Source organism: Anabrus simplex, chromosome 13, assembly GCF_040414725.1.
Source record: "Anabrus simplex isolate iqAnaSimp1 chromosome 13, ASM4041472v1, whole genome shotgun sequence".
Classification (NCBI taxonomy): domain Eukaryota; kingdom Metazoa; phylum Arthropoda; class Insecta; order Orthoptera; family Tettigoniidae; genus Anabrus; species Anabrus simplex.
Window position 1 is genome coordinate 80,461,194 of NC_090277.1, and position 15,337 is coordinate 80,476,530.

General features: G+C 42.1%; 1 protein-coding gene across 1 annotated transcript in view; it reads right to left on the minus strand.

The window, feature by feature from the left end:
• LOC136884669 (tsukushi) overlaps positions 1-14,972 on the minus strand; it is a 31,664-nt gene extending 16,692 nt beyond the window's left edge. Inside the window, exon 1 of the mRNA XM_067156924.2 lies at positions 14,843-14,972. The gene's annotated coding sequence lies outside the window, so the exon portion shown is untranslated. The remainder of the gene's footprint in view (positions 1-14,842) is intronic.
• Between the last annotated feature and the right edge of the window lie 365 nt (positions 14,973-15,337).

Consider the following 15,337-nt stretch of genomic DNA (forward strand, 5'->3'; position numbering starts at 1 on the left):
ACCCGTCTAAATACACGATGGACTGAAGAAGAGCTAATAAGTTCAAACGTGCTCCTCAGTTCTGCATAACGAATCAAGAAAGAATAATAAATGAGGTACAAAAAGGTCTACAAGATGTGAGTATCACACGTGATGATATTCTGGAGCGCAACCCACTTCAAAAGAAACTTCAAGACCACAAGAATTTCCTGAAGAATCCGAAGCTGAAAACAGGGAAGGCGTCGACCGAAGCAAGAAAGGAACAGCACCGACAACGACTGCGGGAGTACTGAGCAAGTGTTGAAGTCCAGTGGTCCTTGGCCGGCTGAAATAACATAAATGAATAAAAATGAGGAATTCAGTCCATAAATGAGAAAGTTTCACAAAGAAAAAAATAGCAGAAGTTACAGCTGTTTCCAACAGTTGATTCTATCCCTACTTCACAATTCTTCAACCTTTCATTTAGTTTTCATCAGGCCTTGACATATGCCATGTGTAAGACGATTGTTCAAATATTCAGTAACAAAATAATCTTATCGTCTGGCTACAAAAAAACACGGCCCAATTGTTATTTTTGCCATGTTTACCGCATGCCAAAGTTCAGACTGTTCAGCGCGTAGCCCAGTGTATTGACAGCTCTGTTTTTCCCGAGTGTAAATACCGTGCAGGTAACGAGCCGTGGTAGTCACGTAATTTCCAGGTAGAAAAAAAGGCACCAAGGAACGAAAATAAATTCTCCGGTCGTTAACACGTCTCACTGAATCTCTTGGGGGGCCGCCTGTCTTAAGACACGCCTGAAAATATTTCCTACAATTTTAAAAGAACTACATGTACTATTAATTTCATTATCAAGCCATTTATTATTTCTCTATGGACCAGTTCCATCAGACTTAAGAATTTAACATCACATTGAAAATGAAATGGCGTATGGCTTTTAGTGCCGGGAAGATCCGAGGATAAGTTCGGCTCGCCAGATGCAGGTCTTCTGATTTGACGCCCGCAGGCGACCTGTGCGTCGTGATGAGGATGAAATGATGATGAAGACGACACATACACCCAGCCCCGTGTCAGCAAAATTAACCAATTATGGTTAACATTCCAGACCCTGCCGGGAATCGAACCCGGGACCCCTGTGGCCAAAGGCCAGCACGCTAACAATTTAGCCATGGGGCCGGACAACATCACGTTAAACTGATTTTACGGGAATTTTTTTTTTCAATTTGCTTTACGTCGCTCCGACACATATATGTCTCATGGCAACGATGGGATAGGAATGGCCTAGGAGTGGGAAGGAAGCGGCCGTGGCCTTAATTAAGGTACAGCCCCAGCATTTTCCTGGTGTGAAAATGGGGAAACTACGGAAAACCATCTTCAGGGCTGACGACAGTGGGGTTCGAATCCACTATCTCCCGGATGCAAACTCACAGTTGCGCGCTCCTAACCGCACGGCCAACTCGCCCGGTTTTTCTGGTATAAATCGATGGCGTTTGTCTGTTAAAACTACCTTCAATGCGGAGAATGTGCTCTCTAGATCTACGAATGTGACGGAGCAGTACTTGAGTGTAGCTGTTAAACATTCCAGTCATTGACCGGGTCAGGGATGTAATGAACGGAGCAGATATAGGCTGTTAGTACGATGGGGTCGCCACTCCCAAAATGATTTATTAATGACTGATAGATGCTAGGAAATGAGAATGGAGAGTGTTGCTGGAATGAAAGATGACAGGGAAAACCGGAGTACCCGGAGAGAAACCTGTCCCGCCTCCACTTTGTCCAGCACAAATCTCACATGGAGTGACCAGGATTTGAACCACGGTATCCAGCGGTGAGAGGCCGACGCGCTGTCGTCTGAGCCACGGAGGCCCCTAGATCCACATTATCAGTACTTATTTGTTTTTAGCTATCATGATATCGTAGCCCGGATTTGTTTTAAGGGACACTGGGAACTCGTTCAAACATTAAAACACCGGGCGAGTTGGCCGTGCGCGTAGAGGCGCGCGGCTGTGAGCTTGCATCCGGGAGATAGTAGGTTCGAATCCCACTATCGGCAGCCCTGAAGATGGTTTTCCGTGGTTTCCCATTTTCACACCAGGCAAATGCTGGGGCTGTACCTTAATTAAGGCCACGGCCGCTTCCTTCCAACTCCTAGGCCTTTCCTATCCCATCGTCGCCATAAGACCTATCTGTGTCGGTGCGACGTAAAGCCCCTAGCAAAAAAAACAAACAAACATTAAAACACCGGAAGATCTCTTACCTTGGCCACATCCTTAGAAATGACCGTTACCTCATCTTACAGCGGATTGTACAAGGCAAAATACAGGGTCGAAGAAGTGTCGGGAGGAAGCGAACATCATGGCTTGGAAACATCAAAGAATGAAGTGGAATACACAGTGTTGAAAGACTTTTCCACCCAGCAAGAGATCGTCCTGCATTCGCCACAGTGATCGCCAGGGGGACCTGATACGGTACTGTGAAGAAAAAAGAGAAGGGACTGAAATGTCTAATTCCTGTAAATATTAAGATACCATCTTAATATTTTGTTGGCTCAAAGTATGTAGCAGTATGAATATATGTACTGAATTTCAACAAGCTAGCTTTACTAGTTTCATAGATATTAATCATTTGCCAACATTTATATTCAAATTATTCAAATATTCTAAATGTCAAGCGTGCCGAACCGATCCAGATAGCGCATTTTTTTAAATAATCATCTCGTGCCTTATTCATATATATAAATGAAACGGTGCATCATTTTTGAGATTGTATTATTTGCTATGAAGATATAACTTTTTCCGGCAATGAAGTTAATTTTCTTTAATTCTTGAAATGTTAAGGTTTGAATTTTTTTTTACAGGTAAACCAGAACTTCAATCCTAAAATGAATACATATGTTTATGGACAAAGTACTAAGGAACATGGATGTGAATTTACAAGCAAAAAGCATCAGATCTGTAGCACGTACGAGGGCTGATCAACAAAGACTGAGACTGATTTTTTTCTGTAGCTGTCGTGATAGTTCCCTATCTGTAACATGACTATTTGAAAAGAGTGGGTTTTTATGTGAAATGTTCGTAGGCGGCAGCACTCTCGTAAATGCTACGTGCATTTCGCATACCAGATAATGATTTACCAGCGTGCAGTTCCTCCTCACACTACTGTTACTACACGTCAGTATTGGCTACACTGAGGAAGCACATTGCAAAGAAACGATCAGAGCTTTCTCGGGCTGGATGGCGACTTCATCACGACAATGCACGGCCTCACGTCGCAAATCAAGTCATGCAGTTTCTCTACCGCATCCATCTTACAGCCCTGATCTTGCAAACTGTGATTTTTTTAAAAAATTCCCATCACTAAAGGCAATGCTTAGGGGCATTCGATTTGAGAACTCTGAAGCAGCGCTCAAGAAAAGTCAGGCGATTCTCAAGGACCTGACAAGGAATGGTCTGCAGCATATGTTCAAGGACTGGCAGAGACGCTACAAAAAAGTGCATTGAAGTAGGAGGGAACTAGTTTGATAAAGATCATGTAAACATTGAAATGGGGTAATAAACATCTGTGAAAAATAAAATCAGCCTTAGTCTTTGTTGATCAGCCCTTGTAGTACATTTTATACGTGTGAAAATGTGCAACTGAGAGAAAGGCATGTTTTAAAATCACGCACATATTTTAATATTGCCATTTTTTCTTCTTTTCTTTTTGCTTTTGCGTTTAGGATTATGCCAACGGAAAGATACTGAACGTATTTTGTAATTACTAAGTAATGCACTCGCAGAAAGCAATAGAAATTATCCCATGAAAAATGCGTGTACAAGATAATGTTCTGTGTGGAACGAAGAGTGAGGGGCGTTTTAATAACAGTGCAGCAGACATTTAAATGTTTCGCTCGCTGCGCCTTTAAAAATGGTGGAACATGGAAAATCATACCGCTAACTGATCAGGGGTATAGTGAAAATGAAAATGAAAACCTACAACCTGTTTTCCAGTCATTGGCCGGGTCAGGGATGGAATGAATGAAGCAGATATAGGCTATTAGTACGATGGGGTCGCCACTCCCAAAGTGATTTATTAATGACTGATAGATGCTATGAAATGAGAATGGAGAGTGTTGCTGGAATGAAAGATGACAGGGAAAACCGGAGCACCCGGAGAAAAACCTGTCCCGCCTCCGCTTTGTCCAGCACAAATCTCACATGGAGTGACCGGGATTTGAACCACGGTATCCAGCGGTGAGAGGCCGACGTGCTGCCGTCTGAGCCACGGAGGCTCTCAGGGGTATAGTAATATGTCTAAATCGAATTATTCCATAAAATATGCCTAAAACTCAGTCGCAGTGTTTCTTTGGACATAATGATATTTTGTTTGCAGACGGAATCCGAGCTTCACGCTTTCCATAATGTCCAGCAAGTCACCAAGACGTGATTGGTTCTAGCTGGTATGATTTCGAAGTGTGTCTTGATAAGTACGACTTCCCTTTGAACCGTTTCATTGCCGAAACTGTTCTCGGCATTAATTACTTTACATTTTCTTGAATAGTGCTTTAAAACATTTTAAAATATGCATAACAAAAGTCGAAATTTGACATGTATGCAATAATCTCAAATATATGTAAATATCCATTAAACTTAATAATTTGTCCAGTTTAACCTTCAAACACACTTCCTTGACAGTTTTGGACATCTACATATCGACAAACAAATATGCATTCGCATACAAATTTGATTTTTAACTATGACGCAATACTGTAATTCAGTCTAAACCTATAGAGCCATTTTTAATCCAGGAATTGTTTTTATTGATAGTGAATTACGCCTCAACAGGTTGTCTTTAATGTGGCACCAATTGAACTCGTGACCTGCTGTCAAGTGGTAGGGAGAGGTGTCATGACTGCAGATTGACCCTGAACTAATCGAAACATATTGATGATCATCAACAACACCTCGTGTTCTCTTGCAACAGCTGTTCACACCATTTACGGCAAAGCTAATCATCGAAGCCAAACATCAAAAAATGAGACACGTCCAAACTCTAGGTCACTTCAAAGTAAACACACTCCTAAGTGTAAGCCAGGCCTGGCTAATATGTCGATCGTGGCATTATTTTAGGTCGTAAATGTTTTGTCCAATATCCTTTGATAATAATAATAATAATAATAATAATAATAATAATAATAATAATAATAATAATAATAATTTTACAGGATCACTTGGAACAGGTACAACAAAAATATCTCGGAAAGCAGAACTTAGACACTATAATACAGTAATCAAACCTGAAGCGTTATATGCTTCAGAAACCTTAATCACTGGTGGCGGATCTCTAATCAAAGACATAGAGAAACAGGAAAAGAAAATTTTTAAGAAAAATTCCTGGCCCAGTTTGTATAGAGGGAATATGGAGGGAAAAAAATCATCCCAGGAATTCTGAAAAATATATCTCACACTTTTCGGAAAAGACGACTGAAATTGTATGGACACATTATCAGAATGAACAGTAACAGACTAACTAAAAGAATTCTCAACCTGGCTCCTTCGTCTAAAACGAAGAATAGCTGGCTTCGTGAAATTGAAACAGATCTCCAGGAAATCAACATCTCAGAAGACATTATACAGGACAGATGTAAATTCTGAACCAGAATCGACAATCACCAGTTTGAAGATAAACCCAACACCAGAGCCACTATTACTTGGACAGAAGAACGAAGGAAGAAGCTCAGCGAGAGGGTGAAGATATTTTGGGAGAAGAAGGCCAACACTTCACCTAAGCTGGTTCAGTCGAGCTCCTAAGTAGGGCATAACGATGTAAAATAATAATAATAATAATAATAATAATAATAATAATAATAATAATAATAATAATAATAATAATAATAATAATAGCGTGCGTATATGCTGTGCTTCCGAGAGCCTGTCCATGAATACGAAAGGACAAGTCAATCAGCTACTTAAAAGAGAACTAGGGACGATCTTGGGCAACAGATCGGTTGAGGGGCAGGTTCGAGTGAAATCCAATAAAGAAGTATAGAGCAAGATAGAACCAATAATAACAACAGTTAGAAAGAGAAGATCGCTGTTTTATGGGCACATTTTCGAAATGAATAATGAGCGGCTCAGAAAGAAAATTCAGAATTTTATAAAAGCAAAGGCATTTAAGTTGAGATGGTTCCAAGAGTGTGAGAAAGATCTGAGAGATGTGGGCATTACGGAGGATGACAGGGTTAGTTTCAGAAGGATGGTGGAAAGCTATCAGGGTTTTATGGTGGGGACAGAACCTAGAAGATGGAGAGGCCCTTTACCAGAGGAATGGAAGAAAGCGCTGATAGATGGGCTCAAGAGATACTGGCAGGATGTCAAAGCCGGCAGACGAACAAGACGCAGACACCGAAAATGAGATTGCTTGTTAACACGCAGTCCACAGAGACTTAATCCGTAATGGCGTGTGACCTCCGAAGAGGCCGGACGCAGGTCTTTCGAGGCGACCTGCACGTCTGTGAGAATGGGGCTCTAATATACCGAGCACCCCCGAGCCATCCGAATTAACCAATGAAGGTTAAAATCCCCGACCCGTTCGAGAATTGAAATCGAGACCTTCCAGACGAAAGGTACGCACACTAACCATTTAGCCATGCAGCCGGACATGATTTTGTGGTGTAGTGTGCTTAGCTGCCACTCCCGGAGGCCCGGGTTCGATTCCCGGCTCTGCCACTAAAATTGAAGAGTGGTACGAGCGCTGGAACGGGGTCCACTCAGCCTCGAGAGGAGAACTGAGTAGAGGGGTGTTCGATTCTCACCTCAGCCATTTTCGAAGTGGTTTTGCGTGGTTTCCTACTCCTCCTAACTTAAGGCCATGGCCACTTCCTTGTCTATCCCTTCCAATCTTCCCATCCCCTGACAAGACTCCTGTTCAGCATAACAGGTGAGGGCCGCTTGGACGAGGTACTGGGCCTCCTATTCAGTTGTACCTCCCATCATGATCTTACTAAATTTCGCCACCACCTGATTTAGTTCACCCCTTCTTTCCTCCATTCCCCATACTTCCAACCCAAATAGCATTTCGCCCATGATCAGTGATTTAAACACCGTTTTCTGGATTTTATATTTAACTTCTGGAAATTTCTTTTCTAATAGCCCCACTGCCGCAAGCGCTCCTCTTCCTTTAAATTTTGCCCTCTTACACTGATTTTTCCAAGAACCATTCTTACTAATTATTACCCCTAGATACTCAAATTTTCCCCCTGGTTTAATTTCTTCCTGATCTAGCCTCCAGACTTCCTTATTCTTTCTCCCACCCCTTTTCCTACACACCATTATCTGAGTCTTTCTTACATTTACTCTGAGAGACCACTTCCTAGTATACTCAATCACCTTGTCCAACCCTTTTTGCAACCCACTTGCCGTCAAAGCCAAAATCAATAGGTCATCCGCGAATAGTAACCCGGAACCTCCATTTTCCCTTATCCAAGGGTATTGCCATGCCTCTCCTCCATGACCCTCTAAAATATTATTTATAAATAATATCGGGGATAGCTTACACCTCTGTCTCACTCCGCTCTTCGATTCAAAACACTTACTCATCCTTCCATCCTGCAATGTAATCATCACAAACACTTCCTCATAAATTGTTTCTATTGCCACCCTCATTTTCTTCGACATTCCAACCTCCCTTAATCTCAAAAATAGCGCATCTCTGCCGCCCGTATCGAAGGCTTTTTCTAGGTTGATCGCTGCTACATATAATTTACGCCCTGCTATCCTCACATACTTTGTAATCAAAGTGTCTAGAATCCAAACATTATCGACTGTATTCCTTCCTTTCCTAAATCCATTTTGGAACTCAGATATCCTACCGTACTGTTCCGCCCAATTTGTTATCCTATTCAGAAAAACCCCTGTGTACACCTTCGACAACGCGTCTAGGAGTGTAATTCCTCTATAGTTGTTAGGATCGCTACTAGCTCCTTTACTTTTATAAATAGGGTATAATACCCCCTTCCTCCATTCCCTCGGAAATTTCCCCGTTTCCAGCAACCTATTAAAGAATTTCACAATCCCCCTCAACATCGGTTCATTTGCCCCCACCTCCTTCCATACACCATTGGAAATACATTCACACCTCCTGCAGCCTTAGGTCTAGAATTTTTTTATACTCTAATTACCTCCTGCCTTGTTATCTCCCCATCCAATATTGGAATTACTACTTCCAATTCCCTTCCTCTATGACTTGTCTATTTCTCTACCCAATTTCCCCTCGCCTTCTAAAAGCCTTTTAAAATGCCTAACCCACTCGTTTTCTCCTATTTTATCCCCCTTCCCCACAGGTTTCGTTCTTCTAATCTTGTTTATTGACTCCCAAATCCTCTCAAATTTCTTCTCTCTACAATATCTATTTATTTTTCAGCTTCCGCCTCCTTCCATCCTCTTTTCTTCTCATTCAATACCTCCTTATATTCCCTTCTCAATTTACAATATTCCTTCCTTTTTTCTTGCTCCCCCTCTTTCCTAAACTCCGCTAGGGCTCTCATTACAACCTCACGTTTTCTCCTGCAGTCTCCATCAAACCATCCATTCATTTTGTTCTTTTTTCCCTCTACCCTTCTCCTCAGTTTCTTCCCCACCCTCCATAGAGGGTGTTCTATTAATTTTAGCACGCTATCCATATCATTCCCTTCTGCCGCCCTTTCAATTCCTACCCTTAATATATCTCCCTAATTTCTCTTTTTTGTATCAGAACTCTATCACCCCTGGATGAAGTAAAAGGCTACTAAGAGGGGAGCATCCAATCTATCTATACTCCCTCTCTCTTCTTCTAAGTTCCAGAACATATCTGTGATTTTCCGAATAGCAGAAAAAATCTATAAGTGAGAATTTTTACTTCTTTCTTAATGGTTCGTTTCTCCCTCGGACTTAATGAGGGATCTCACCTCTACCGCCTCAAGGGCAGTGTCCTGGAGCGTGTGATATTATGGAAGCTGCTGAGGTATGGGTGGTGCTGAGCAATGGCATTCAGAGCACAACTAGTGCGTCTGAGTGTCCTGAAAGGTGTTGCTCATAGGGTTAGTTGTGCTACAATAGCACTGTCTGGCCCAGTGAGGAAAGCAATGGAAAACTACCTCACTCCTCGTCTTGCCTAGTACGCCTCATTTTGGTGTTGCCATTGGTTTTTGTGGTTTTCCTATAAATGCCTAGCCTTTGGTGGTGCTGTCTGAGGATCCAACCAGCCTCTGGGCTGATGACCTAACAGACAGACAGACGAAAAAATGTTCACAGTATTCCTGCGGTACGCTTTGGAGTTATATTAATGTTGGTAAAGCATTATGTATGTTCACAGGCATGTTTGTACCAAGCATTCTACAATGTTCAACGATGTGTATTGTTTATCTTGTAAGTTCATATAGTTAACAATGTTGGATCATTTACAGCAAAATATTGTGGTGTGTCATTAGTTTCCTTGGTACTAATCTCGTTAAAAGATATTGAGTAGGTTCAGACGCTCCCTCTTTGTAGTTTTGTTGTTGGACATGCAGTAATGTAGTACTGTTGACTGGTCGAATGTGTACAGTTACGGAGCACTACCATTTCACTCAGCGTAAATAAAATTATTTTCATTAAATTCCCTTGTGTCATTTTCTCGTGATGCCCGTAGAGTACATACATACATACATACATACATACATACATACATACATACATACATACATACATACATACATACATACATACATACATACATACATACAGAACTTACATACATACAGATAAGATGGACAATTAAAGGGTACAAGTCCTTGTTACTGTAGACACGACGAATACAGAAATACCTTTCCTTTTAAATTCTGAACAACGCACAGACAAAACTCTTATTTTATGTATATAGTATAGATTTGTATTTACAATAGTTTACATTTAATTTACCCCGTGATAAATTGCAATAAGAAGGTAAGAAAATACGGTGATATTTATGTTTATAGCGAAAGTGTAGAGGCTCGATTTTAGTAAATTATACCGAGCGTCCCACCTAGACTAATTTGATACCGCTCTATCGATTGGGCACATAAAATTACATTTTAAAGAACACTTCGTTTTCAGTGAGAAACAAACCGATGTGTGATGTACTGATGAGCAGTCTGTGTTTGGGTTGACTATCCCCGCATTACAAAAACAAAATTAAAAATATCTTCCGAAACACCGGAGAGGTTTGATAAACTTGGTGCCTAATGGGTCCTCTTGTGTGTGTGTGCGAGCTGCGTGTTTGTAAGTGGATTTGGCATTCGCCTAGTCGCACTCCCTATTTGATAATAGTACCCATAAGTTTTAAAAGTGGCACTTTTTTACCTTTCTTCTGATAAGTATCCGATTGTTAGCCGCATGGCCCGGCTATTTCAGTACCTTAAGATGGCCGTCATACCGAGACCAGACGTGGTTCTTCTCCTTTACACTGAGATATTAAATCAATCACTCATCTGCATTTCGATCTGTCGCCCAGCTTAAACAATTACAAAGAACTTCTAAATGTATCGAAGATTTCCCTTGATGGCGTATGGCTTTTAGTGCCGGAAGTGTCTGAGGACAGGTGCAGGTCTTTCGATTTGACACCCGTAGGCGAGCTGCGCGTCATAATGAGGATGGAATGATGATGAAGACGGCACATACAACCAGCCCCCGTGCCAGAGAAATTAACCGGTGGTGGTTAAAATTTCCGACCCTGCCGGGAATCAAACCCGGGACCCCTGTGACCAAAGGCCAGCACGCTAACCATTTAGTCGTAAATAGAACCCCTTACTCCTCGACCTATAAACAAATTATCTTCATAGCTCCACTCCAGTTTATTTGTCAACTTACGTCATTCCACGCCATCACTCCACTCACAGCACGAAACAGACCACATAGTCGTGCATCTCTTCTCCTTACTCCCAAGTCTTCCCGGTCCAAAGTTTGTAACATTTTTCGTAACACTACGCATGTGTCGGAAATCTTTCCTTCTTTCTTCATCCGTTTACTCTCCAGGGTTGGTTTTTCCCTCGGACTCAGCGAAGGATCCCACCTCCACCGTCTCAGGTGCAGTGTCCTGGAGCGTGAGACTTTGGGTCGGGAGATACAACTGAGAAGGAGAAAATGTACCTCGCCCAAGCGGCCTCACCTGCTATGCTGAACAGGGGCCTTGTCGGGGGATGGGAAGTTTGGAAGGGATAGAAAAGGAAGAGGGAAGGAGCGACCGTGGCTTAAGTTACGTACCATCCCGGCATTTGCCTAGAGGAGAAGTGGGAAACCACGGAAAACCACTTCCAGGATGGCTGAGGTGGGAATCGAACCAACCTCTACACAGTTGACCTCATGAGGCTGAGTGGACCCCGTTCCAGCCCACGTGGCAGAGCCGAGGTTGGCAGCTAATCACACCACACAGACGGACTCGTCGGAAATCACTAAGATCAAACCGCGCTGCTTTCGTTTCAGTTTTGTCCAGTTCTCGTATCAAGTAATTCTGGCATGGGACCCGTACACTGGAACTATACTCTATTTGGGATCTTAGAAGAGACTTATATGCCCTCTTCTTTACATCCGCACTACAACCCCAGAATACTCGCATAACAATGTGAAGACATCAGTATGGTAACACCTGTGCACTATCACGCCATCAAGACAATAAGTAAAACTGAGAGAACTTTTTATCTTGGTAAAACTTACAACCTGACTTTTCGTCCCCTTTCCTATCATACCATTGCCCGCTGTCGATCTCACAACATTCTCTATGTCTTTCTGCAGTCGCTCGCAATCCTACAACTCATTTACTACTATATACAGTATAACATCATCCATAAATATACTCATCTGTGATTCCATGTCTTTACTAATATCTTTTAATCATATACAAAAATACAAAGGTCCAACAACAAAGCCCTGAGGAACCCCACTCACAATCACTTCACCGACTCTAATTCTCCGAGTTCTATTTTCTACAAAGTCCAATAGCCCTCCTTTTCGTCAGTAATCTCCCAGGATCTACCCTCTTCGATAGGTCAATAGCAATACAGTCCATTTGACCTCCTGAATCTACAGTGGTTTAGTTGGACCGGAACGGGCCGGAACGCCGTTCCGGAAAATATTTTGCCGCTATAGAATGACGTAACATTTTTACACTCAGTAAGAATATCTTATATCTATACATAGCGCTGAAACAATGAGATCCACGCCGAAAAGAGAAATAGGCCGCTGGTTGCAAGATCAAGCTTACTTATTTTCATAAGCAGCGTTGGACCCCCTGTGCATATATTTAACCCACAACCATATGTCAAGTCATGGCTACGAAAGGGGAAACGTTCAGCTGATGAAACAACTTGTCGGAAACATAAGGCCGCTGATTTTGACACCTAATACGAGTCCATTTGGAAATTGCTGAATTAATAAGGTGAGTTCCTGTAAATATTTTGTTCCAACTACATCACTGTGAATCTAAAATACCTGCTGTCTTGCTGGAGTCTTACAAGTTAAACGCTGTCATCGCCGTCGTTCTTTCAAAATTATTTTATTTTTTAAACGCTCCTGTTTTTATAACACTTACCGCCTCAAGTACGACCGAGAAGGTATACATTTGTTGTACGCCAGAAAGAAATGAAAAAGAAAGATAATATTTCCGTTGAAAGATAAAAGCTGTGACACTCCCATAACAGATACAGCGAGGTGTCTTTACATTTCTTGTTATGCACAGTGCATTTGTGTAGGGGAATGATTCACCTCACTGATTACAGGTGAGAGGCGGAGTATTTCGTGGCGAACTGCTGTAATCTAATCCAGTTAAGATAAGATTACATTCAGATCGTGTCTGTTTACGAGCAGGTTTTCACATCTCATTCTGCCACAGAAGAGACGAGAGAAAATGACTGAGCATTAAGAAATCCATTTCTTCTTCCTTGGCTTTCCTCAATTCCTTGGCGTCGGCAGAACTTGTGGATCTGGCCAAGTTTTACGACTGAATGTCCTTCCTGACACCAAACCTAAGTGGAATTTCATTACCATCATATTATTATTATTATTATTATTATTATTATTATTATTATTATTATTATTATTAGAAATCTATGTCTTTTCTTCTAGGGGCTGCCTGGCCGAAGCTGTAAAGGCGTGCTCGGTTCGCCCGGAAGGACGTGGGTTCGAATGCCCGTTGAGAAGCCGTAAAATTTAAGAAACGAGATTTCCACTTCCGGAGGTGTACATGGCCCTGAGGTTCACTCAGCCTACACCAAAAATGAGTACCAGGTTAATTCCTGGGGGCAAAGGCGGTCGGGCTTAGAGCTAACCATTCTACCCCATCAACTGCCGAGGTTACAGATAGTGGAAGCCTTTACCTTCCACCACTCCAAGGGCCTTCAAGGCCTGTACAGAGAAGACTTCTTTTTTCTTCTTCTTCTACCACTTTTCCCACATCTGTGGGGTCACGGATGCGAACGTGTCGCACATGTGAATTTGGCCCTGTTTTATGGCCGAATGCCCTTCCTGACGCCAGCCGTATATGTAGGGATGTAATCATTATCACGCTCGTCTCCCGAATGCAGAGCTTGGCGATGGCCTACAGGATTAAAATAAATAAATCCCAAACAAATGTAATGGAGTGCAGTCGAAGGAAGTCAGATAATGGATGAAATAATAGATTAGGAAATGAAGTCTTAAAGGAAGTAGATGAATGTTGTTACTCGGGTAGTAAAATAACGAACGATGGCAGAAGTAAGGAGGATATAGAATGAAGACTACCACAAGCAAGGAAGGGCTTTCTTAAGACTAGAAATTTGATCACTTCGAACATTGATAAACCCTAGAAATCAGGAAATGTTTTTGAGGACTTTCATCTGGAGCATGGTATTGCATGAAAGTGAAACATGGACAATTTCTACCTCAGAAAGAAACTTTTGAAAAGCGGTGTTGCAGAAGAATGCTGAATGTGAGATGAATAGACCGAATCACGAATGAAGAGATACTGAATCGAATTGGTGAGAGATAGAATGATGGGACGTGTCTTAAGACACCCCAGATTCGTTCGGTTTGTTTTTGAAGGATGTGTAGACGGTAAGAACGGTAGGGGTCGACTAAGACATGAGCGGATTAGAGTAGATGTAGGATGCAATTGTTACGTAGAAATCAAAAGATTAGCACAAGATAGGAGGGCATGGAGACTGCATCAAACCAGTCAATACGCTGATGACCCAACAACAACAACAACAACAACAACGTTCTCAAGTAGACTGTTTTACCGAGCGAGCTGGCCATGCGGTTAGGAGCGCGCAGCTGTGAGCTTGCAGTGGGTTCGAACCCCACTGTCGACAGCCCTGAAGATGGTTTTCCGTGGTTTCCCATTTTCACACCAGTCAAATGCTGGGGCTGTACCTTAATTAAGGTTTATCCCGTTGTCGCCATAAGACCTATCTGTAAACTGTAAAAAAAATATATATATATAAATGTAGTCTATTATAATGAACAGGTGAGCTTTGGAATAGGTCTTGCATTGAAATAATAATAATAATAATAATAATAATAATAATAATAATAATAATAATAATAATCGTTGCTTTACGTCGCACCGACACAGGTAGATCTTACGGCGACAATGGATTGGAAAGGGCTAGGAATAGGGAGAAAAAGGAAGCGACCTCGGCCTTAATTAAGGTAGAGTCCCAGAATTTTCCTGGTGTGAAAATGGTAAACCACAGAAAGCTATTTTCAGCGCTGCCGAAGGTAGGGTTCGAACCCACTATCTCCCGAATGCACGCTCCTATTCGTACGGCCAGCTCGTTCGGTTGAAATATTCGCTCAGCTGAGAAGCAGTAATTATAACGGGAAATACTTAAAGGAGATAGATGCTACAGTAATAAACCTACCTTTCGCAGGTGAAGGAATGTTTGAGCACAGAGAAGACAGTCGAGGCTGTATCACTGGCAGCTACTCACATACTAACACTTCAGTCGCTTGCTGATGATGAAACATGTCGACTTATCGATAGCATTCCCGAACCAAAGCCCCCCTATCGGCACACGCTTCGTGTTTTTTTGCTACCTGCCTCAGCCGTAGGAGGCTTTTCCTTCACGGCGCTGGACTCCAGTCAAAACAAACTACAGAGATGACGCACATTGCTGAATACCTGAAAGACGTGACTTTCTTGCTGCGAACATAGACAAAACGTAGATGAAAAATACTGAAGCATATTTGTAATGTTTAGAGGCAAGAAACATGCATGCGTACATCACGTAAAAAAACACTCTAATAACAAAAATACTGTCTTTAGGATAATTGAATGCGGGATAACGTGCCTGTCTCTTAGTCGGAGGCCGCGGATTCGATTCCAGGCCAGGTTAGGTACTTTTACCTGGGTCTGA